We start from the raw sequence: 26,148 nt of genomic DNA, 5'->3' as shown, positions 1-26,148 counted from the left end.
TCATGATAGAAGAAAACAAAATTAAGAGCACAACTGATAAAAGATTCATTCGAATTAAAATATTCCTGAAGAAAACTATGTACATTCATTTATGAAAGTCATAGCTTACAACCCAGAAGGTGAGCCACAAAATAAGGGAGGAATTACAAAATAATTCTCTGAGGGGTTATTGTAAATAATTTCAAATTTCCTCTCTATAGGCTATAAATTCTCCTAGATTTTTCAAAACAGAATATAGGACGAGCCAAAGGCTACAAGCCTAGTGGAAATTCTTCCCTATCATTGACTATAATAATAGACAAGGAAAAAAGGAATAAAAAGGAAAAAAAATTATATTCGTTGGAAAACTAGGGACAAGGGTTTCATCCCTATTGTAACTAACAACATCACCCCTGGATCATAAGGAAAAATTCCTTCATGAATATGAATAGAGCATCAACCTAAGAAGGAAAAGGCGTGGGGGTCAAAAGCCGAGAGATGGTTGTGTTGGCTAGTAATTAAACATATGAAAGGTCATTGTACATGAAACAATAAGAAACATAAAGAAAACAAAGAGAATAAATATGTTCTGAGTCGATGAATGTTGTAAGAAAATTGTAGAAGATCTGATGCTGTGTGGAAAAGATAAATGTGGCACTATGAACTTTACCTAAGCATGGAGTGAGTTTGGTATTTATTCTACTCCTGTGAATATGGTATGAGGAAATAGTGCTATATGTAACCAAAAAAATACCAAAACAGAGACAAGCAAATCGTAAGATGATCTAGAGATTGACCAAACCCTCAACAACAAACAAACTCTAGAACCATCATGAAGTGAAATCTAAATTTTAGTAAGCGAAGGTTCTTCCTTTAACCCGTAAGCCCCTTACCATGGTGGTTGTCAGAGGAAAACAAAATGTTCCAACAGTGAGATGGAGAAACTCTACATGGAGTTGGGGTAACCTAGAAAAACAAACGAGTAAGTAGTGAGAATTAACTAGCCACGTGAAAGAAAATGAATTGGAAGAAAATCCATGAGATATAGCATAATCATGAACCATTTTGAACAGTAATAAGTGGGAAGTTAGAGAATTTACTTGGGGAAAACATCTATGGAACCCGCATTTCCACATTGTTGACTCAATTGTTGATTACTTGCTTACCCCTGCAACAAAAGAAAACAAATGACCCAAGTAAATGAGCACAGGAGGAAGAAACACTATGGTGTTGAATATTTAACCACAAAAAGAAAACTCTTACCATTATGCCTACGTTGATGTCAGTCTACTTTCTAGCTGCAAGCAAGAGAGGAGGTGGTGGTAGTGGTAGGTTCACAGTAGGACACCATTCAATAGGACTTGCAAGCCAAATGTGACAGAGGGGATAAATTGAAGGGTTAGGGTTATGTTAGTAAATCTACACCGTTGGATCCATGAGAATCATCTTGACCATCAATCTTCCCTTTGTACCCTAAACTCTACAACAATCACGTGACCATCATGAGGTGGAAAATTTTGGTTGGTTCACTCTCTCCAAGGAACATTACATAGGGTTTTCAAAATATCTCTGATGGTTCAAATGAATACCAAAACATTATGAAATCACCTAGCTAGGCCCATATTTCTTCTAGAGCTTTCAATAATGTTTGGAGTTAAAAAGTTACATAATTAATTGGAAATAAAATACATACTATGGGTGTTAACTCATCACTGGCATAGCTATCAGTAAACATAACGCAATAACTTGTGTTAGATGTCTCAATTTCTAATGTATAATAAACTCGTTGTGAAGGGAAATACTTATATTCTTTATGGGATGGATGAGTTAACACTAAGTGGATCGGGCGGCAAGTGTAGGAGGGGGTGAATTTATTAATAATGCCTTCTACCTTAACTCTTTTATACCAACATCAAGATTCAAGAGTAAGAGTCTAGAGGGAAGTTATGATTGTAACCTTTTCATTTAGGCCTTGTGAAAAATGGGGGGAAAATATTTTCAAGAATTTTAGATTCATAACATTAGTAAACTAAATTGGGTGTATTATATAGGAAAGGATCTTTATTTAAAATAAAAATAAGAATAAAATTAGAGGCTTGAACTCAAGTCTATGACATCCATCGGGTGTCAAGAGAGGGATTGTCAATATTACTACCTTTATTTGTTGACTTATCTGTTAACTTGTTTCATGTTATTTTTGCCTGTAGTAATTTGGTGGTTGGTGGATCTAAAAGGAGTGGTTAGATACTTTCCAATACTCATTCTAGTCTCCAAAATTTTGAAAATTTTGAAGGAGGCCATCCATTTTGCATTGTTTTACAATTCATATGATTGATTATGAGTCCCCTTCTATTACGAAACTTTTGTACCTATTTTTATTGCAACCTATAGTCCATACTCAAGGGAAAATATAGTTTTTTAATTTATTGCTACCTATTCCTATCAAATATACACAAATGTTAAGAATATTCCCTCTATCATTTCTAAAAGCTCCTCCATAACTAGTTACTCATGGATTTCCTATTAATGCTCCATCGAATGAGAGTTTGATTAAACCTTGGGGAAGGGAAATCCATTTGTCTGAGCTAGTAAATTTGAGATGACTAATTATGACTAAATGCATTTGAGGCTAACGAGAAATGCCCTAAGAGTGTAATATTCCAACTTCTTGAGGGTTATTAGGCTAGCCTTGTGGAGACTAATTAGAGGCTAGCACTATTTCTTTTATGATTTTTGTAACTTTATCCCACACTATTCCATTATAGATTGAAATTAATTTTATGATGTTCCTTTTTCATTCCTTCCATACCTCTGAAACTTTAAATCAAGGAATAATCTACCCAACCTTATTGATGACTAGGTTAGAGAATGCAAAGTTTCTCTAGTTTGAAAGGGAAGATTCGATATTTTGTCTATATCTATCTCAATGTTCAAAAGTGAGGGAACTTTTATCACAAAATAAAGAGGAGAAGGGATAATCATTAAGAAGGTGTTCTACTTTTTCATATTCTGAGGAACAAAAAAAACAATGGGATGGACCCTGAAAATCACTACATGATAGCCTAATTAAGTTAGACTTTTACAATGCACGAAAATCGAGAGAAATAGAGAAACTTATAGCCGTAGATTTAATTTCTATATTTTACACAAAATATTATCATGTATATTAAAGATACGTATGTTGATATGTTATAAGCTTCTTTTAAGTTGTACATTCAATTTTTCTTGTATCCCCATTTAATATTTTTTTACCCTTTTTGGACTTTAATTCTCCTATTTATAATATCCTCACAAAATTTTTCCATGTTTTGTTTCCATCTGCCTAAAACCACTACTCTTTTTGTATAGATTGATGCTATCATGTTGCATTCCATATATGTGAACCTTTTATTTACCCTTTATCTCTGATTAAGTTTTTGTCCTCTATGTTGGCGATGTATTTCTTTCTCCATAGTTTGCAACATCACTCATTTGGGGAGTGAATCCAAGGACATTAAGTTTTTGAAGCTAATATTTCACTTAATATCTTTGGTTCGCGAAGGCCCAAACCCCCATTTATTTTTTTGTCAACATATCCTTTCCGAGGAAAGAATGGACCACTTTTTCTCCAATGCCTCTCACCCACCCCGTCCTATCATATGGACCTTTGAATATTGTGATTTTTCTTGATGACTGCTTTGGGTAAAACCTGTGTAGAGAATAAGTAAAGAGGCATTTCTTACCGGACTTATTCAATAAAATATATATATGTTTATTCAATAAGTAATTTATATTTTTACAAATTTTCATTCACACAACCATCTGTTTATGAAAAAATCGAAATTTAATACATCACTGGGAGTGATAGCATAGGAAGTGATATGGAAAACTCGGGTGCGGTTAGAGGAGATCCCCACTATTATTAACATGTGATTTGATATCATATTACGATAATAAATACTAGAAATAGTCATCCTTAAGGAAGTCCATCTAGTTTAGATATAAAGCTTCCAATATTTCGAACTCCCTTCATCCAATGTCTTGGCTAGCCATGTGGGCATATAGTTTTTTCATTTATCATTCTGATGGACAAATAATATTTCCAAGTCCCTTCCTCCATTGTATTCGCTAGCCATATGGGCATATAGTTTTTTCATTTATCATTCTAATGGACAAATATAAATTAAACATATTAATCCTCATATCACTGACAATCCACAAGTGTTGATCTTCTTTGTTTATTATTAATATAGATTTTATCCTTCCAATAATATATTTTGCAATTCACGTCTTTCATGGTGTTGGAATAATATAAAATATACCAAGATGGCATGGAATATGTGATCAATTAATACTCTATTGTTACATTTTAAATACCATAACAAGAATATAGAATGTCAAGTTTCTATTGGTTTTCCATTTGATGCAGGTACATATTCATTTTCTTTTCTAAGAATTTTAAGAAAAATACATGCTCTTACAAATAATTATTTTGAAGAAATCATTTTTAATTTAGATACATGAAACATTTTTATTAAATGAAAATACTAAAAAATTCATTAAATGAAAATATTGAAAAAATATTTTATTTAAATTGCATGAATGAATCATTTGGAATTTTGTTAGGATTATTAAGAAAAGTTGGAGTAGATGTATTAATTTCAGTGTGATTAGATCAATGTGATGCGTTAATTTGAGTATATGCCAATTTTAATTAAATTTAACTATATTATTTTAGAAGAAATAGAAATTGGCATTTATATAGAGTAGAAATTAAATAGAAAGTGAAAGTGAAATATAAATTGAAATCAATAATTATGTATATGTACATTAAATGAAATAGAAATTGACACGTACAATCAAATTAATCTATTGATTTCGTTATACATTTTTCATAATTCAACACTATTACTTTCAATTATATGCATTTATTGTATTGATTATTGGCCTCGACAAGGGTTTCAACTAGCTCACAACATTGAGGTTTCACCAACGTACTTTGATTCAACTTTTTCTTCATGTCACTCTTGAAGTATAACTCTAAAAAATACTTTCTATATTCCAAACAAGATAAAGAATTGAGTAGATTTAAAATGACCAAATTAACCATAAACATATACATGTATACATTATATTGATCATTTATAAATTCTATGTGATTACTTATAGCTTAAACCATTCTAGATCTATCTTGACCTTAGATTTATCAAGTATCAAGAGGAATCAAACTTTTTGAGATACAAACTTTTCCTCTTATATATATATATATATATGAAATTGACATATATAATTAAACCAAATCATATAATAAATATAATTAAATGAAAAAAACTTCCTAAAATATATTAACATTGATCCATCTTCAAATATATTTACAATAATTTACCTCAACCTCAAAGATATAAGTCCAATCAACTTCATAAAATAGCAGATTGTAAATAACTCTACTAATATTTACCATTTAACCATTTTTTCCTATTTTCCAAAAACATTATTTAGTTTGTTTCAAATTTACTCTCTTCAAATCTACTAAAAAAAATTAAAGGAATCCTCTGTTTACCATCCTATAGTACATGTACTACAAACAAAAATTAAAAAGGAATCATGTGTTTACCATCCTACAGTACATGTAAGGCAATGGCCTGACGCACTATAACAACCTAGTTTACAAGAAATTGTTCTTCAATCCAACCAAAATATTAAAAGGGAATCGAACATTATTATTGACCATGGTTAACACCCTCCAGCACATATAAAGGTAGTGACATAACCTATTACAACTCCCATCTCATCCTAAAGACATATGGTGCAAGATTGAGTTATACATACACGGTGAGATTTAGTAGTAAATGGACTTATCCTTACATGATTGGAAATATATCAACTACGGATACTGAAGGAATCATAGCTTCTTTGAGAAAGGCTTGATCATACCCCTAAGTTAACATTATAAGCGTGTGTTCTTCACATTCCTGAGTAAAATTTTTAAAGTCAATCATAAGCAGCTTTATTGTAGTGATTCACATCCCTCATTTCCATAAAAATATTCTTACGGTTCCATGAAAGCGACTTTACGTTAATTTGCAAGAATTAATACATATGGATATCAAGAATATTAGAATGCAGAATGATTGTGTTGATGAATATTAGAATGCAGAATGATTGTTTTGATGGTATGGATTTAATTTTGTGAGAATGTCTTAGAATATTTTTAATAATATTTATAAATAAAATAATGTCATACGAAATTATGGTTTTTTTTGGGCATGTGGTATTGATAAGTCATGATATTGGCCCATGGTATTGTAATAAAGCATATTTATAGATTAAGAATTTTTATTTTAAAGTAAGGTGAGTGTTCATAATTAATCATGTTGTTACATGTTTTTTTAAACGTACATATGTTTTTTTTAAGCTGTGGTTCACGATCACTGAGTTGTCGCTACATCCACTGGAAATATCGGGGCAGTTCCACCCAAAGGGATCTGCTCGTCGGCCAATCTTAACAGGCCTAACCCCTAGGGCGTTGAGGAGATTTGACCCCGTGACCTCCCAACTGGGAAAGTACTTTAGCAATGGGAACTCGACCAATTGAGCTATCCCTTGGGGCTGAATGTACATATGTTTAACCTATATATTAATTATTTTTATAATTAATAATAATAATAATTAAGTGAGACATATGATGAAGTGTTTTGATGTTTATCATGAATAGATCATCATGGATGTTTACTAACCATTTAATTTATATGGTTTTTCTAGTTTCCTATAAAGACTAAGTAAAGTTTAAGTTTAAGATGGGAACTCAATCTAAGATTATAAATTCTTAGTGTGGAAAAATAAAAATGTTTGCACACGAAAAACTAGATTATCAATAGTATAAGTAGGTTGCATCAAGGAATGGAGTGACTATTAAATTACATACACCATTTTCTTGAGTTATTCAACCACGCCATCACACTCTACATTATTTTTTTATCGCATTTAGGGTTATGGAGTTATCCATCATGACCATTCTAATTATGGGCACCATCCTAAAGAAGAGAGCCAATCACAATTATTATTAGAATGATGTTGGAGAATCCATCAAGTATAAGGAAATATTTCATGAATAAAGCCAAATGCGTTGGTCTTGCTACATGGAGTAAGTTTCAATTTTACAATGATTTTCCTAAAAGGATGCAAACCATATAAAGATGGCATGATTTTTCTATAGGAGGTTCAAAATTTTCAAAACCAAAATTTGACTAATATTTATGTTGTACAAGACAATTTCATATTTGTTACTTTGGTCTGTCTTTCAAAGTTGAATTCTCTTGTACTACTTAATACCAATGAAAAATCTTATTGATTTTACAATACTAAATTCAATCATTTCAAGGATCTACATAACCCAATCTAATATTGGAGCAAGAGTAATTCCCCCTAACCAAGTGGGTACATAACATAAAAAAAGGTCTTTGTTTGTGGTGAAAAATAAACAATTATTTTGAGTTTGCAAAAAGAAATTGTAATGGAGGATAGAAAAGACAGGTTATGTTTTCAACTTTTGATTCATTGACATGCCACATTATAGATTGTTGGAGTGCTTTGCATTATACTGCAAGTATCATTAATAAATACACAAACATGCAAATGTTGTTAAAACAGATAACATACCTAAGAGAAGCCACATATAAAAATGTTCAGAAGAGTTTATTTTGCAAATTTTGGAAACTCCAAGAGTCCAAAACAAGAATCTCCAATTTAACTAACATCAAAGCCTTCACTAGCACCTCTCCCCTAAGATTTTGTAGGAGAAGCAAGAATTTATTGTCATAATTTTGCAAGCTTGGCCTTTAACATGTGTTTAGATAGAAAATAAAACAAGAAATAAAAAGTTTAAGGTGTTGTTAAACATAATACTAATAAATATCTATTGATCTGAATACATTTAGCAATGTCAGGGTTGGTGAAATTTCCACACGATTGAATTTTTAGAAGTGTGTTGTAGAAGCTATCCAGGGAAACAAAGATGTGTTAGATTAGCTACTCCATTTGAGGTGGCTATGTTATGCTTTATTTCAAGCTCTTTGTTGAACCTAAATTGTGAACAATTTTTGAAAAAATTACGATGTTTCAAATAAATTAATGATTTTCTTGAAGAATTTTAGGGCCATTCGCATGGGCTATTATGTCAAATTAACTCAAAAGTAGAATTGTTGTTGTGAATAAATTAAATTAATACCATTTCTTCTCAGCGTAAGAAAAAGGCTCTCTCAAACAATTATGCACATGAACATAACTATTATTAACTTAATGTAGGTGAACTCAAAAGGAACCATGATCATTTCCAAAAGCGACATACTGATCCCTACAAAAGTGATGGCATAGGGTGAAACTATTAATCCTTTGGATTAGTGAACAACACATTCTCAAGCTATGTTGTTATATTACATGGATTGAAAATGAAGTAAAAAAACCTGCAAAATGAAGTATAAAAGCCTAAGTTGAAAATATAAATAAATATATGAGGCCAATGGCAATGTAATATTGTAGAAATTCTTGGAATAAGATTTTCCACTCTAGTAGACTTCAAGAGTGCAAATCACAAATAAGAATTTTGAGGAGAAATCATTCCCTATTAAACAAATGTCTGAAATCCTAAAAATAGTTATATTATGAGATTCACAAATGCTACATGTAAAGAATTTTCTAGAAATAATGGCATACTTGACATGCCCTCTGTCCTCACAATTTTTGTAGAACCTTCTCTACCTCATGCATTCACGTTGTACTCAGGAGCTACCTTGGATATTTCTGCAAGTAAAAAATGGTCATGAACAATCCCATTTCTTCTACCATACTAAATTCAATAAGTCCAAGGGTCTATAGAACCCCGGCTAAGATTGTAATAAGGGTAATTCCACCCAACCAAGCAGGTACAACACAAAGAAAATAATCATAAACTAGAAGGGAGGAAGTAAGAAGCCCAATCAAACCTTAGGTAGGCACTTTTCCTCCCATCAATAAATCAACACACCTATTTCCACCTATCGAAACACAAAGAATAACAACAACAAAGCATATATAGACTCATCCAAACACAAGATCCAAACGATACAAGCGAATCATGGAAAATTCAAAATGCTCAGTGATGCACACAAATATGAGAATTATAAAGCACAATAAAAAGAGCCTATCCTTTCTATAACCCACTCAAACGTAGTGCATCATCCAGCCAAAGAAACCATAGTTATTCAATAGTAACATATCACCCAAGTTGTAGCACACCTGGTAATGCTCTTATCTAGATACAAGCTTTGTAGTGTCTAGATATTCCCTTGGAATCAACACATGTAATACATGCACCATGATCCAGATATTCCCTTGGAAGTAACACATGTAATACATGCACCATGCTCCACATGTAATGCATGTGTCATGCTTTCTCATTGTTAAAAATCAATTAATAAACAATTTATATAATTTAATTTAATTAAACATTAAATAAATTTCTTGGATCACCTCATGACCAGTTATCCAACATACCATAAGATCTACATGCATGTTCGACAAGGTGCATTCTTCCACTTGAATGGTTAATATTATAATTAAAAAAATTATTGGAACAATTTAATTAGAAATACTCTTATTATAAAGTATTATTCAACTGAAGGAGACCTCTTTCACTAAATGGAATTAGAACCTAGACCTGGGGCTAACTAGGGCTAACCAAGAGCATGAGTATTTCTAGACATTTGAGAGGATTTTCAAGCTTTGGTGGATCATAACATTCTTTAAATTAATCTTGAAGCTTAAACTAATGCCTACTAGATATGCTACTCATTCCACTGCTCGGTCGGCTCATGATTCAAATTAAGCTTGATTATGTTTCAGTGTAGTAAGAATCGTAAGAGGCATAACTCAAATGTCATATATAAAAATGTTGGAATTTTTTTAATGAAGTATGGGTGAAAAAAAAATGTTTGCTAGATATGTCGTTCAATCCACTACTGGGTTGACTCTTGATTCAAATTAATCTTGATTATGTTTTAGTCAGGTAAGAAGTGTAAGTGACATGAAACAAATGTTATGTATGTAGAGGTTTGAACATTTGTTGATGATGTATGGGAAAAAGTTGGATTGGTGAGCTCTAGTAAACTAATCTAATCCATTGTGGCGAAGGCCCTCTTTCGTCAAGTGAGATTCTTTCCTAGACCCAAGAAAACTCATCAAGTAAGTCTCTAAGGCTCTATTATGCTTTGAAGGAATACATTTATGGCCAAAAATACCAGTTTATGTTTCATTTTGTTTGGTAAAGTTTCTTGCATTAGGTTACTTGGTTTAAGAATAAAGTTTGAAGTTGACTGCTGAAATTATGGAAGGATTACATCATACAAACTTGTTCATTCTGAAAGTTCACAATAATAGAGATAGACATAGCCACAACAACAATTACCTCATAGAAGAGGAAACATCACCACCCATAGCAAAGGCGTAAGCACCCATTTAAGCACTGAGGAAACAGAGATGGAGATTGAGTTACACCCATGGAAGTAAAGCCAAAGGTATCACAAGAACAAATAGCAACATAAAAACCAACAATTTCAGTAGAAAAAGAGAAAGTAGCTGGGCATAGAAGTAGTTTATCTGAATGAAGTAGCTTGTTCGCACTGGGCAAGGTTATCGCTTATGTAAATTCTTGGGATCCTAAGGTAGTCGCCTTACCAACAACATTACATTCAAACAAAACTAGAAGGAAAAGCATAGGTCGAAAGCACCTGGACACGACTTCTATGTTATGCTCATACCCAGCGCTCCTACTTAGTGTGACTCCTACTTAGTGTGACTCAGTTATGCCCATACCTTAAGACACCTGGAACACTGCCATGCAAAGTGTTTTTGTGTGAGCCATGTGTAAACCCTTGTCATGCTTCTAACATAAAAGAAAGATATATTCTTAATTCAGAAACAAAACTCTTCTTAATTCATAAACATTTTATGTTTACGAACTAATGTTAATATTACTCAAATAAAACTAATTTTTTTATATGATTTCGCATTTATTGTATTTTTTTTTTTGCATCTTGCCACGATATGAGGAAAAAATAAGACATCTAAATTTCATATTGGTTGAAATAGGTGCAAGGAAGAATCTCATTAAAGGAGAAAAAACTGAAGAAAATATGCTTTAGAGAAAACATTAAGTTATTATATTTGGTTTATCTTTGATTTTTGTGCAGACAAATGAAAAATATTAAAAACAATTCCAATAGTCCGACGCAGGAACTAATGAAAAAGAGGTATTAATTTAAACTAAATGTATATGTGTTTTAGATTCTTTCAAATTTGAATGAGAAAGAGTTATTAATTTTCATATGTTCATATTTCTGTCATTTAAAATAAAAATGTAGAATTTAGAAAATTAAGGCAATATTTTATGGACATATATCTGAGGAAAAAATGATTTTATTGTTCTTTTTATGTGTATGAAATTTAAAATTATATTATTTTGCTATTATAATTTTAGTGATGAGTTAAAGGGAGAATTAAGAATGTTGATTGTTATCTAAAGTGATTTTTTGTAAATCAACAAAGTGTTCAGCAAATTGTTCTAGTTAAGATTGTTAAATTGTTATAGAGGATTTGAATTTGTAACTAGTAACCTTTTAGCATGGAGTGTCTAAAAAATACACCTGTTCGCCAATCCAAAACCCATGGGAAAGATCAAAAACAAATTTATTCTTTTTTTGCTAATGCAAGAGCCCGACCTTCTAATTCATTAATCAAAAAATAAAGTACATAGAATAAATCAAAACTCTCAAGGTCGGTGAGTGGGGACAAACCCCATCAAAACTGTTTCCTACATCCTATCTCCAAACATTACATTTCTCAAAAGATAAATACCCATGGACTCAGACCCAAAAGAACATATGGTTGATTGCCTATAAAGGCAAAAAAATCCGTCCCATTTCTTAAATTTTGGTACGGATGACCGCACGATAAGCCCCCCCCCACCCTTTTTTCCCTCGGGAGTTTCTTTTCCGGACATACATAGCCTTCCTCTTTAATCTTGACTGTTGAACCTTTCCGATTGATCTAAGGGTTGTAGACCAAATCATTGTGATAAGCTGCTCACCATTTACCGCCAAGATCCGCTAACCTACTCGAGCGATCTGAACCATTGGATCACTTTGAGAGATCTAATGGTGGAGATAAATATTGCAACCACCAACCTTCATGGAAGTTAGCGTGCGATAAGGGTGGTTTTCCTCCTGACCCCACCGCCACGTGGAGCTCACCGAGTGGGATCGCTCCCGAAAGGGAGAAAACTGCTTCCTGCTTGTGTTGGCCCCGATCACCTGAAAACCACTCAGGTCGCCGTAAGAAGGGAAAAAATGGAAATTTCTAGTTTTGTGGTCTTCAGGTATCATCTGCTCCCAATTTTCCACATCGTCAACCTTCCTTGACCCGATGCGTGAAGCATACGACGCCTGCCTTCCTGCAACCCCTAAATCCCTTTCGTTTTCATCAGTACAACTGGATTCTTTATTGAACCAATTAATCTGAGAATCATTGGTTAACCTCTCCAGACCACTTTCAAAAGACTCCATTGTGAGCATGCCTCTATACAAACACTTGTTGGTTAACTGGACCTGCCTCCATGGCTCTCTTAAGGAACACTATATAGTCTTCATTTTCTTGGTTTTGACACTCTGTCTTTAGTCTGTTTTTCGAGAATTCTCACCAATTCCTCACTGCCCTATTATCCATGCAGATCACTCCTTGATTGGCTAGCAAATCTGCTAGTTTATTGGCCTTTCTTCGCACATGTGCAAAACTGACTGTTCTCAGTCTCTGAAGATGACTTTGAATCCGTTGGAAGACTTGAATTAGCCTCCAGTTTGTAGATGCTTTTTCCGGTTTTGTTCCCCAGCTGATTCTTTTGACTGAGTTAATGACCAGCTCGGAGTCAGCTTCAATGATCGTATTTTGGTGATTTTCCTAAACCAGGAACTCAAGACAGTATTCCATGGCCATTAACTCCGCCATATTGTTGGTATCCTTTCCCAGGTGGCCATGGAATATAAACAGAATATCTCCCCTATCATCCCTTAACACCCCTCCATGGCCTGCCTTGCCCGGATTACCTTTGGAAGCCCCATCAATGTTGAATTTTAGAAAGCCCTTAGGGGGAGGATGCCAGAAGTCTAGTTCAGGATCTACAATAGAAACTTTCCTGACTAAGCCCTGAGGAACAAGACTCTGCAACTCTAGTCTACAGAGAATCCTCCAGTCTGTAGCAGAAGGGGGATTCGAGGGAAGATTTCGAATGGTAGTGCTAACCGTTTCCTTAATCTATTTTAGGATCAGATCATAAATATACTGGGAAGATTTCTTAACATTCTTGAAGATTCTATTGTTCCTTTCTTTCCAAACATTCCAAAGAATGAAGCTTGGTGTAAGAGCCCATGCTGAACCAAGAACTTCATTATCCAAAAAGTTATTTCTCCATTTAGTGATAGTATTGAAAAGACTTCCAATATCTCTGTCAGATTGTTGGAAGATAGCTGCAAAGGAATCCCATAATTTGGAGGTGAAAATGCAATTGTTGAGAAGGTGTTCCATGGTCTCCTCTTGAGCCTCACAGAGTTGGCATCTAGAAGGCCCTAGGAAACCCCTTTTCCTGATATTATCCCAAGTTAGAATCTTCTTGTGTAGAACCAGCCATAGAAAGAGTTTAATTTTCATCCAAGCCTAATACTTCCAAAGGTTTTTCCAAATCCTGTCAGGAGCATGGGAATCAAGTTCAAGGAGTATGAGTTTAGCTTCTTTGAGATTAAAGTTCCCCTCATTGTTGTTGCCCCATCTCAGCTGGTCATGCCCTCTAGAAACTAGAATTTTCCTTTGCTCTAACATTTTCATTAGTCTTTCTGCCTTAGTTTGTAGAGGACTATCATTTTGGAGATCAAGTTTCCTCCATTTTCTCCATTTCCCTGAACTATGAGTTTGATCCCAAAAATCCTTTACCTGGGTGAGCTCCTTGGTGTCTGTCTCTGCTTTGAGGTTCTCAAAGTCCTCCTATAACAGAATAGGTTCTTGTTGCCATCTATCCTCCCAGAATAAGGCTAAGTCTCCCTCTCTAATTTCCCAGAAGCTATGGTCTTGAATTAAGCTTCTGTTATCCCAGGCTTTGTTCCAAATATGTGAACCTCTTATATTCCCATCCATCCTTATGCGGTCATTCTCTAGCCAAGAACTTGCATATTTTTCTTTCCAAGTGATGGCCCATTGTGCTTCTAGTTCCTTTATCCATCGCCACCAAAGTTTTTCCCCTAGAACCTTACAAAGAATCTCAGGATCATCCAATCCAAGACCCCCGTGGTTCTTGGGTTTGCACATTTTATCCCATGCAACTAAGGCCCATTTTTTCTTTTCTTCCCCCTTGCCCCAAAGAAAGTCTCTTTGAATGTTTCTCATTTGATGCAGAATTCCTTTAGGGGCAGGGATAGTTGAAAGCATAAAGATTGGGATTGATTGAAGCACAGCCTTTGTGAGGACCAAGCTGCCAGCTTGGTTTAATGATCTAATTGTCCATTTCCTGGTCTTGTGTTGCAGCTTACTAATCATCGCTCCCAAATACTATTGTGTAACGGTTTTGCAGTTAATGGAACCCCCCGGTTTCGAGGGAAGAGAGTCACTTTGGAAGCCCGGAATTCTAGATATGTTCCTCTGAATAGCAATGTTAGTATTAAAGAAAAAAATCTTAGATTTGGAAAGATTAACTTCCAAACCAGAGGCCATGGCAAAGTCATTGAGGATTTGTTTGTAAGCAAGAGCTTCTTTGACTGTGGGTATTGTTGAGATTTTCTGTTTTAGTCAAATAGGCAAAAATCTCTGAAGGATGACAACAATAGGGATTCAGTTCCTAGATTAGCTCCAGGTCGTTGGGAGGGAGTTAATGCCTCCTATAATTGATGTGAGGGAGTTATGAGGCTGTTAGATTCTCTAGGCTATATAACAGGCAACCATTCGGATGGTTTGCAAGTGAGTGTGAGGATTTCATGATGTAATCTCCTGATTTGATTAATAAACTCCTGATGCCTATGTTTGGTGGACGTAGCCCAGATTGGTTGGGTAAACCACGTTAAAAGCTGTGTCTTATGTGCTTGTTTTTCCTCCTGTGTTATTTGTTGTTTAATTTAGCTGTGCATCTCTCCAACAATTGGTATCAGAGCAAGTTGGAGGAGTGCACTGCTGAAGGTGGAGCGCTGGAGACGTGGATTGCTGGAGCTGTAACGCTGGGGCGTTTTGGTGCCTGCTGTATATTGCTGGCAGCGTGTGAAGGCTGCGCGCATGGTTATAAATTGCAAACGGTGGTATCTAACACGGTGTGTATATGAATTGCAAACGGTGGTGAACAGCGTGTCTTGAAAAAGGTATGCTCAGCAAACAACGTTGATATGTTTTTTAATACGGCATTGATACATGTCTTGAAACCGGTCTGTATACCAGTTCTGTGCGTCACATACAAGAACTTGAAATGTGCCTCTAAATAGTGACAAGAAATCGCCCGCGTTGATGATTGTGTTATATGTTCTGTAGAGACTACCTCTGGCAGTCTACAAAACGCAGATGATAGTGTTATATGGCACAGAATTTTTTTTAAAACGGTTAAATCCTAGCTTGACAATTCAGTAAGTAACAAAATGATTTAGAGTGGAGCCGCAGAAGCATGGTGGCCAAATAATTCACATGTCCCGGGATCGAAACCTCGAGTCTGATTCCTTTGATACATTTAGATGTGGCTTCTGCTCAGGTTAGATACAGTTTTCAAGAACCAAAAAGCAGCAAGAACTCGTTTTTTTTAATCCAAACTCTTACAAGGAGCAGATGAAAGATTTTAAATACAACCCGCAGTCAATTTTTTTTTTTAAAACGCAGTGACTCCAGTGAGTTTCGTTGGCAGAGAAAGCCAAATGAAAACGCAGGGCCAGTTAGTCAATTTTTTTTTAAAAAGGCAGTGACAACATTCATAAGATTGGTTAATTGGTGCAAATAAAAAACAACAAGTGTAAACAAGAAAATATTTTTTCCTATGAAGAGCAAACAAGAAATTTTTTTTTTTTTGTGAAATGCATATGGCAGAAAGTTAGTTTTTTTTTTAAATATAAGTGCAAAGGGCAGTTTTTGTTTTAAAGGCAAGGCAGAGGCATAGGCAAATTTTTTTTTTTTGTTGGTTGGAGATTATTGTGTTTTTTTTTTTTTTTTTTGGTTGATACAAGATGGCCAAAACTCAAAGTGCCCATTTTGAAATTGAGAAATTTAATGGCAAGAATAATTTTGAGATCTGGAAGGTGAAGATGCACGATATGCTGGTTCAACAAGGTGTGGCGAAAGCACTGTTGGGAAAAAACAAAAGGCCTCCTTCCATGACGGAGGATGATTGGGATGAGATGGACGATAGAGCTCTGAGCGCAATTCAGTTATGTTTGGAGGACGATGTTCTGTTTAACATTGTGTCAGAGAAATCCGCCGCAGGCTTGTGGTCAAAGCTTGAGAAGCTCTATATGACGAAGTCTTTGACAAATCGGATTCTCCTGAAGTGGCAACTTTATGGTTTGCGGATGAAAGAAGGTACCTCAATTGCTGATCACCTGAATGTTTTTAATACCTTGTTGGTGCAATTAGACAGTCTAGATGTGAAATTTGATTCAGAGGATAAGGCAATAACTCTATTATGTTCTTTGCCCGAATCCTGGGATCACTTTGTTACTTCCATAAGCTTTAGTACATCAGATGTCCTTGAGTTTGACGATGTTGTTGGAGCCTTGTTGGCTGAGGAGACGAGGAAGAGGTCGAATGCAGAAACCTCTACATCAGAGGTAATGATGGCCAGAGGTCGCTCACGAGAGAGACACTCCAGGGGAAAGCATAGCGACTCTCGTTCAAAATCCAAAGGAAAGAAGCCCAAGGTGAAGTGCTGGCATTGTGGCAAGGCTGGACATCTAAAAAAGGATTGCTGGAAGCAAAAGCAGGCTGCTAAAGAAGGCTCTTCGATAGAAAAGAAGGAAGCCAACACCACAGATACAGGTTCAGTATCTGGTTCAGGTATGAGTGATGAAGTATTGTCAGTTAATGTTTCAAAACATGATCAACATTGGTTGTTAGATTCCGGGGCATCTAACCACATGTGTATACATAGAGATTGGTTTAAAACATATAGATCAATTGATGATGGTGTTGTGTACATGGGTAATGATGTAACATGTAATATTGTTGGGATTGGAAGCATACAACTACAAATGTTTGATGGCACAACCAAAATATTAACTGATGTGAGGCATGTACCAGATTTAAGGAAAAATTTGATTTCATTAGGAGCACTTGATTCAAATGGATATAAAACTGTAATTCAAGGTGGAGTTATGAAAATCTATAAAGGTATCTTACTAGTGATGAAAGCTAAGAAAGTAGGAAATCTATTTCAGTTAGAAGGTAGAACTGGGTCAGATCATGTGTCTGTGTCTGAACATGACAGTAGTTCCATTCACTTATGGCATTAAAGATTGGGGCATATGAGTGAAAGAGGATTGAAAATTTTGGCTGACCGAAAGTTACTTCCTAATCTAAGATCTGGAAAATTGGATTTCTGTAAACATTGTCTGTTTGGTAAACAAAGTAAACAAAAGTTTAAAACAGGCAAACATACTAGTAAAGGTATACTTGATTATATCCATTCAGATGTTTGGGGTCCAACCCCTACAGCGTCATATGGTGGCTCATCTTATTTTGTATCATTCATTGATGACTTTTCTCGGAAAGTTTGGGTCTTCATGTTGAAAAAGAAGTCTGATGTTTTTACAGTTTTCAAGCAGTTTAGAGCATTGGTAGAAAACAACACCGGTAGAACAATAAAATGTTTAAGAACTGACAATGGTGGTGAGTTTTCCTCCAAGGAGTTTGACAGCTATTGCAAGGATGCAGGGATCGAGAGACATAAGACCATGGTTTACACTCCTCAGCAGAATGGAGTTGCTGAACACATGAACAGGACTCTTCTAGAGAGAGCAAGGTGTATGCTGAGTAACGCCGGGTTGCCGAAGGAGTTGTGGACAGAAGCAGTGGCAACTGCTTGTTATGTGATAAACCGATCTCCATCAACGGCAATAGATTGCAAGGTTCCGCAAGAGGTATGGACAGGACACCCTTGTGACTATTCTAAACTCAGAGTGTTTGGTTGTGATGCATATGCTCTAGTGCCTAAACATCAGCGAACTAGATTAGATCCGAAATCGAAAAGGTATATATTTGTTGGGTATGGTGATGGAACAAAGGGATTTAGATTGTGGGATCCTACTACCCGCAAAATCATCATCAACAGAGATGTAAGGTTTAATGAATCCTCTCTTGTACAGTTAGATGTAGATAGAAGATTGAAACAGGATGATGTATCTGATTTCCAGCATATTCAGTTTGACAGCATTTCTAATGATAGTCATAATGACCATAGTTCAGATTCTAGTCATGAACAGGTTTCAGAATCAGATTATGAACAGGGTTCAGATGGAGGACATGAACAGGTCTCAGATGGCGAAACATTCTTAAGGAGGTCTACAAGGATCAAACGCCGTCCGAGAAGGTATGACAATCATGTTACTTCAGTTGCCTTGATCGCTAATGATGATGAACCTTTGTGTTATCAGGAAGCTGTAGAAGGTTCAAATAGTGACAAATGGAAAGCAGCCATGAAGGAAGAAATGATGGCCTTAGGTAAGAATGGCACGTGGGATCTGGTTGAACTTCCCAAAGGCAGGAAAACTGTGGGATGCAAGTGGGTGTTCAAGCTGAAACGGGGTGTGAATGATACGGAAGACAGGTACAAAGCTCGGCTGGTTGCAAAAGGGTTTTCTCAGAAAGCTGGCATAGACTTTCATGAGATATTTTCACCAGTGGTTAAAATTGTTTCAATTAGAATTGTGTTAGCATTAGTGGCTTTGCTTGATTTGGAGTTGCAGCAGTTAGATGTTAAGACTGCATTTCTACATGGTGATTTAGATGAGGAAATATATATGGAACAACCGGAAGGGTTTGTTCAGCATCGCAATGCGAAATTTGTCTGCAGGCCTAAGAATTCATTATATGGCCTGAAGCAGTCGCCTCGGCAGTGGTATAAGAAGTTTGATTCTTTCATGTTGAGTCAGAAATATGTAAGAAGTGAATATGATCATTGTGTTTATTTTAAGCAGTTAAATAATGGCATGTTCATTATCTTAGTGTTATATGTTGATGATATGCTTTTAGCAGGCAAAAGCATTGAAGAAATCAACAGGTTGAAGACTCAGATGGCAAGGACATTTGATATGAAAGATCTAGGAGCGGCAAGACAGATTTTGGGCATGGAGATTTTCAGAGACAGGTGCAATGGTAAGCTGTGGCTATCACAACAGAAGTATGTTGAGAAAATACTTTTGAGGTTTGGTATGAACAATGTGAAGCCTGTGTCAATCCCTTTAGCTTCCCATTTTAAGCTTTCTTCGAGTTTATGTCCTAATACAGATGAAGAAAAGGATTATATGTCTCGAATTCCTTATGCCAATGTAGTAGGATGTTTGATGTATGCGATGGTGTGTACGCGACCAGATATTTCTCATGCAGTTGGGGTTGTCAGCAGGTACATGGCAAATCCGGGTAAAGAGCACTGGTCAGCAGTAAAATGGGTGCTTCGGTACTTGAAAGGAACAAGTAGTTATTGTATTTCTTACAATAAGAGTAGTGAATTTGTTTGCGGATATGTTGATTCCGATTTTGCAGGTGATTTGGATAAGAGAAGATCAACTTCAGGGTACGTCTTTACTCTTGTAGGTGGAGCTATAAGCTGGATGTCAAAGCTACAGAATATTGTTGCTTTATCCACTACTGAAGCAGAATACATTGCTGCTTCTCATGCTTGCAAAGAGGCAGTTTGGTTGAAAGGTTTGCTTGGTGAGTTTGGTAGGTTACAGGACAACATCAGGTTACTTTGTGACAGTCAAAGTGCAATACATTTGGCTAAGAATCCGGCCTATCATAGTAAGTCAAAGCATATTCCAATCAAATATCATTTTGTAAGACAGGTTATCACTGAAAGGGGAGTTTCTCTTGAAAAGGTGCATACAAAGGAGAACTGTGCAGACATGTTCATGAAACCTGTTTTGTTGGAGAAGCTACGCTGGTGTTTGGCTTCTCTTGGCTTGCAGAAAAGATAAAATAATAATAACAGGGCATCAGGCAAATTGTTGTCAAGGTGGAGATTGTTGAGATTTTCTGTTTTAGTCAAATAGGCAAAAATCTCTGAAGGATGACAACAATAGGGATTCAGTTCCTAGATTAGCTCCAGGTTGTTGGGAGGGAGCTAATGCCTCCTATATTTGATGTGAGGGAGTTATGAGGCTGTTAGATTCTCTAGGCTATATAACAGGCAACCATTCGGATGGTTTGCAAGTGAGTGTGAGGATTTCATGATGTAATCTCCTGATTTGATTAATAAACTCCTAATGCCTATGTTTGGTGGGCGTAGCCCAGATTGGTTGGGTGAACCACGTTAAAAGCTGTGTCTTATGTGCTTGTTTTTCCTGCTGTGTTATTTGTTGTTTAATTTAGCTGTGCATCTCTCCAACAGGTATTCCCTGCAACATGGTATCATCCACAAATTGTTGATGAGTTAATGCTTGTCCATTGTCAGAGAGTTCTATCCCCCTGATGTTACCAACTACTTTTGCATGCTTGATAGCCTTGCCTAGTCCTTCCATCATGAGGACGAAGAGAAAGGGAAATAGAGAATCAAAATTGTTATTTAGAATATATATTTATTTAATATTTCATATTAACCATATTTATAATCAAATCTCATAATTAACCACATTTTTATTATAATTTTAATTAATAATAAGAATTAAAATAATTCTCCGCGGACGAATAAATATTTAGTTAGCCGCCCACAACAGCGCTGGGAAAAAATGAAAACTTCGTGAGTCTGAAAAAATGAGGGCATTGTCGACTGAGTTCACAATTTTGTTTGGAGGATGAAATTTTGAAATTAATCAATTTAATTTTTGAAATGTTTGAGAATTTTTTTTATAGTGGAAATGGATTTAGTATTATTAAGAATTTTTGAGTATTCAAAATCTTGAAGTTAATAAATAGCTAAAACTAAAATTTCTAAAAATTTCTGTTAATTTTTCAAAATCTATCTAAAATTTCTATTATTTTCATTATAAAATTGTCAGGTAGTCTACCGAGGAGGAGGAGTTGCCCTGAAAGTTATGGAAATTCCAGTCATATTTAGAGAAAATCCCGCAAGGATTTTTGTAAATTCAAGTTATAGTTGTTAAACTTCAAAATTTTAAGTGTTCTAAACGTTTTTTATGGTGCTGAATCCATTTCCACCATCAAAAACACTATTCAAAAACTGCCTTTACAAGATTTTTTGAATTTTTTTAACCCAAATTCTGACCCTTTTTTCCCATCCGCCTCCTTAAACGACACCTAAAATTGTGACCTCATTAAACTACTTGCTAAATAAAAGCAAGCACAGAAGCTGTCCCACCTCGGGTCGAGCAATAAAACAAAAGAGACAAGAAATCCTCCGGTCGAGCAATAAAACAAAAGAGACAAGGAATCCCAGGTATTAGACCGGCAATTCAAACTGATCTCGCAGCTGCAAAAGGCAAATTGCAGGCGCACCTGCAGCGGACTCGATCGGTGACCTCTCGAAAAGTGTTACCTAAAAAGGGTCCTTAAAAATTTTACAAGTTGCAACCCTTATTGGTGTTGGCTCTGACAGACTTTGAAAGGCCGCTACAATTATGCAAGTAGACAACGTGGATGGGCGAATCTCCTTCATAGACCCTCCAAGATTAACATTGATCTTGTAGCAGAAATATTAGGTGTGGGCTGCAATAATAGTTTATTTGTTTTCAAATTCTCTAATAATACAAAAATCTAAATTTTCAAAATGGATCAAAGTTCTGAATCAAAAGTACGTGTTTTCAGAGTGCTTTAAAATTCAAATCACAACTTCGACTACCTATGCTTTCAAAATCTATCAAGCTTTTAAATCAAGTATCTAAGAAACTGTATCTAAATTCATCGAAGTTTTAAATTCGCTGACAACCGGAGAAAAGTTTCCTGCATAATTAAGCCCCTCCAATATGAATCCCTCTCCATACTGCGATCTCGCAATCAATCAATCTGCGAGCTAGTCAAAATGAGTTTCTTGATTTATTTTACCAAATTCAACAACAGTGATCAGAAAAGACGGTAAAAGGCTTGTATCGTAACTTTAAAGATTCAATGATTTGTTTTTTGTTAACAGCCTCTGAAATTTTAGTGTTTGGAATCTATTTGTAGTAATCTCACATGTATTTTGCAGACTTTTTTCAGCAACCTTTATCCCTATTACAGATTTTAGTAACTACTTACATAGTTGTTTGGGCCCACTTCTACAAGCTTTCTGCCACAGCATGTATTTTGCAGACTTTTTTCAGCAACTTTTATCCCTATTACAGATTTTAGTAACTACTTACATAGTTGTTTGGGCCCACTTCTACAAGCTCTCTGCCACAGCGCCTCCTCCGGGGTCTTGCTTTGTACAACGATAAATACATAGTATAATAGTTGAATAAGTTTTTTCATATGTGAAATCATGTGTAGTTGCTAATTGTGAATAAGGCTGACTCATCATTTTTATTCAAGGAAAATCAATCTCTGGAATAACTTACTGATAATCCTTAGGAAACAAACTTTCACTCTGATAAATACTTTTAAATATTAAATCATTACCTAGCTCTTAACCGCCAAACTAATTTTAGAACATACTCAGAGCCCTGAACAAATTACTTAGACAAACACATTATAATTTTAAATGAAGATTCCAATTATGCGTGGAAGGTGGATTGTCGTAATCAAAAGCTTTATATAAATTATAATATTATATATCTTAATTGGTACCAGTCGTATCTTATCGGAAAAGCAAGGCATACGTGTTTCTTAAGAGCTATGGCCATACCGAACGTTGATCCAAATGTTTTCACTCATCAATGACTTTCACAATCTTACAATCTGACGGTCAGTCAATTAAGATTTTTGCATTTAATATGATCGAAAAATATTTAAAATTAATGGTCTAAATATTAGAATTATTTGTAAATTTAATTGTATTTAATATTTTAATTCGGTTAATAATTACTTTACAAAATTTATTTAAATATTTTTTATATTTTATTAATTAAAAAAAATATTAATGTGTTATAAATTTGAAATATTTTCTTTAATGTTTTTTAAAGTTATTGTTGGATGAGACGTTGAGTTAACACATGTTTTTTTTAAATAAATATAAAATATTTCTAAATACAAACAAACTGTATTGGTATAATTAAAAGTAAAAATAGATATATCTATTTATTTAGTTTTAATTAAAAACATTATAAATATCAATAATCTGACTTTCGCTGTACTCATTTAATTTGTTGTTGACATTACAACTCGGAGGATATCATAAAAATATTTTATTTTCAGTATAAACTATGAATAAAATATTTATTCTCAGTGTCAAGAAAGATCAAACTTTTTAGAATACACACCTTTCCTCTTTGATTTATATATATATATATATATATATATAATTGACATGTATAATTAAATCAAATCATATAATAAATATATTTAAATGAAAAAAACTTCTTAAAATATATGAACATTAATCCATGTTAAAATATATTTACAATAATTTATCTCAACCCCAAAAATATGATATAAGGTCAGTCAACTTCATATAAGGCCAGTCAACTTCATAAAATAATAGATTGTAAGTAACTCCACCGATATTTACCATTTTTTCCTATTTTCCCAAAAACATTACCTAATTGGTTTCAAATTTAGTTTCTTCAAATCTACTTTAAAAAAAAAAGGAATCCTGTGTTTAAGATACTATAGTACATGTAAGGCAATGGCCTGCCCCACTAAAACCTATTTTACAAGAAATTGTTCTTCAATCCAACTAAAATATTAAAAAGGAATCGAACATTATTATTGACCTAACGTATTATGTATGTACTATAAAGGTAGCGACATAATGTATTAAAACTCCTATGTCATCCTAACGCCATTTCACTACATATAGGGTAAGATTGAATTATACATCAACCGTAAGATTTAGTAGTAAATGGACCTATCCTTAGGCGATTGGAAGTTTATCAACTACGGATACCAAAGGAATCATAGCTTCTTCGAGGAAGGCTTGATCATAACCCCAAGTTAACATTATAAGTGTGTCTTCTTCGCATTCCTGAGTAAAATTTATAAAGTGAATAATAAGCAGCTTTATTATAGTGATTCACATCACTCATTTCCATACAAATATTCTTACAGTGCCATGAAAGCGATTTTAAGTTAATTTGCAAAAATTGACACATATGGATATCAAGAATATTAGAATGTAGAATGATTGTATTGATAGGATTTAATTGGGAAAGTATGTTTTAAAATATTTTTAATAATATTATAAATTAAAAGTTGATATTTACTTTTAGAATAGTTATGTATTTTTTTTTAATTAAATTAATTAATTAAAAAATGTCATATGAACAAGTGTCATATGAAACTATTTATGGTTTTTTTGGACATGCAATATTGATAAGTTATGATATTGGCCCATGGTATCGTAATAAAGCATATTTATAGATTAACAATCTTCATTGTAAAGTGTCCATAATTAACCATGTCATTACGTGTTTTTTAAATGTACATAATATATTAATTATTTTTAAAATAATAATAATAATAATAATAAAAATAATAATTAAGTGAGACATTTCTAAGTAATAGTAATAATAATAATAATTAATTGAAACGTATCATGAAGTGTTTTGATGTTTATCATGAATAAATGATTATGGATGTTTACTAGCCATTTAATTTATATGGTTTTTTAGTTTCCTATATATATATATATAGATAGATAGATATAAGCTATATATAGAAGCTCATAACCAAGATAAAATATAAAAGCATTTACCTAAACTAAATGTATAATATTTTGAGCATTTGAAATTTGAACAAGAATGGTTGCTTGGCAACAAGTCCATGCCTTGAGCAAGGGCTGAAGTAAATATTCAGCATATGAAGAAAATATTTAGCATATACAATGAAGAGAAGAGAAAAAATTAGTTGGAGCTTGGTTTCTTTTTTAGAATTCAAAAAGAGTAACGTGAAGTAGAAACAAATCTCAATGGAAAATTGAGCAGTGACTATTGCTACTTTAACGGGGTAAACGATCACAAATAGCAGGAACTAGGGTAGCACCATGGAAGGGCACTCCTTGTTCCACCCAACCCGCACATCCCAACCCCCAACCAAGATTGGGCCACACCCTCAGGCCTCAGCCCTATTAAGTGGGTATGTAAGGACCCTCTGTGACTTATAGACAATCAAAAGGCATTTTGGTCACAGAGAATCAAAAGGCATTTTATTAATGTTGTAGCATTTCACAATTGAGAGTGATTTAAAATAAAATTGCTAAACATCAAGATGCTCATGAGTGAAGAAAGCCAAGAAAATTAAAAATTATATGAGAAGGGGATGATTACCCGTTAACATTATTCCCAAAGGTGATATCTTCGGCTGAGACAATTTTGCTTATTGCTCCTTTTTGTACTTCTTTTGTTCCACTTCCTAACTCAGTCTATCCAATTAGGCAAAGAGTAAGATAACCGCGGCAGAACAACCCGTGCTTGTAAACCAATTAATAGGGAAAGTAAGTAAACACATAAATATATGAAAGAAAGCCGGAAATGAACACCAACTAAACTTATTTAGTTGCCAAAAAAAGATATACCAAATTATGTGAACATCATTCGATATTGTTAATGTGTAATGTAAAAATATAGCAGCTTTTGATAATATTGGACATGTGCATTCAAAGTATTTTTCCATATATGACCATCTTGAAAATAGTCATTTATATTGACAAATAGAAGTGAATAGTATAATATCGTGCTTGATATAGTGAAAATGAATAAAACACTAAATAATGAAAATGAATAAAACACCACAAAGATAGAGAGATCAAGATTGCCAATTAGTGGATGAAGACCAGAAATGTACAAATTCAACTTTCAATTATATTACAGCTCACATAACTAAGAATGGTTTTATGTACAACAAAAA

Source organism: Pinus tabuliformis, chromosome 9 (assembly GCF_031772625.1).
Source record: "Pinus tabuliformis cultivar Carrire ecotype Pingquan chromosome 9, CPIR1, whole genome shotgun sequence".
Classification (NCBI taxonomy): Eukaryota; Viridiplantae; Streptophyta; class Pinopsida; order Pinales; family Pinaceae; genus Pinus; species Pinus tabuliformis.
This window is presented reverse-complemented; position numbering follows the sequence as displayed.